Below are 1,406 nucleotides of genomic sequence, written 5' to 3'. Positions count from 1 at the left end.
GAACAACACATTCAGCTAGCAAACATTTCACTGACGTTCTCGAACTATTTGATTGTTTTCCGCCGTTAGCCTAGAGTACAGAAACAATAGGGTAAAAGTAAAAGGTACACAAACATATTTGTATGGATATGGTAAAGTGACCATTGGTTAGTGCCTAGTCTCTGCATAATCATAAAAGTTTGATTTAAAAACAACAAATTTTGCTATTGTGATAACACGAGGCCGCTATACAATTTCATGTCGTTTCAGCTTCCTACACAGTAACTATCCTATATTTTATCGTAGTTTCACTTTAGATATATCTATCATATATATATTACAGTATTTCCTTCAAACATAGTCGCATGCATTCATAACCATAAACGAAAATTAAAATTCCAGCATTGGGAAAATGGAAGTGTCGTGCGGCTTGGACTATTATTATTTGTTGGGATATGCAAAGTAACGTCATACAAATAGTGACATCATTCGAAACAAAAACAGCTATGGGATGCAGCGTTTTAGATTATTTTCACCCCATGCCAGCTTTGAGAATTTCAAGACCGACTGTCTTTGCCTTGTTAACGTTGACAAATGAATTTTCAATAACACTAATAGCAATGATTTCTTTCCCAAAGGTAGGATGTAATCACAATCATATCCTCGGTGTCCTTTGCCGTTTGTGTGGATCCCAACTCTACGTGCTGATCGCTCGTAAGTCGCAGAGTTCCAGTGATTTCCTACATGACATTGTTTATATCCACACATGCCAAACAGCAGCAGAGATTACCCCGAAGCAGTCCAGACGCTGGGGGAAAACATGTCTGTAACGTGGATGGCAGACCACAATCAGTCAACCCGCAACTTCTTTTGCAACTTTTAATAACAGCAGCCAATACCATCTCTGATGACATAAAATAAGGCAGCACTGGCAAATGAGCTTTGGAAATTTGTTCTTGTCAATGGTAACGCTCTCAGTCCGTCAGTACAAAATGACGTACAGTTAGTAATTGATGAAGGCTCCTTACTTCAGCGACTGAATACTATCCTAAAGCTGTTGTGATTGGCGGATACATGCCAGGGCCATCAACAAAATGCATGACCCACCTAACGCGTGTCAATGTATGGAAAGAGAATGCTGTTCATTTTGTACCCGATATGATGCTCAGATCTACAAAAGAGCTTGCTTTCTTTTTTTAACCAAACAAAGAGAACAAGCAGCGTTTCATGTGTGCCCTTGGCAGTTCTTTGGAAAATACATGCACAGTCATTTATCCAAAAGTTGATGCTGATTTGCAAATCGTCACTGCAACATCAGAGCGTGCAAAAAGCAATGTCACTGCAATGGTTGGAGAAGACAATGATCTGCCAATTGTGTTAGTACATCACACTCGAACTGGTTCACATTCATGATGTCTTAGTTTATT

Source organism: Gigantopelta aegis, chromosome 9, assembly GCF_016097555.1.
Source record: "Gigantopelta aegis isolate Gae_Host chromosome 9, Gae_host_genome, whole genome shotgun sequence".
In the NCBI taxonomy this organism is placed as follows: Eukaryota; Metazoa; Mollusca; class Gastropoda; order Neomphalida; family Peltospiridae; genus Gigantopelta; species Gigantopelta aegis.
Note: the sequence above shows the minus strand (reverse complement) of the source record.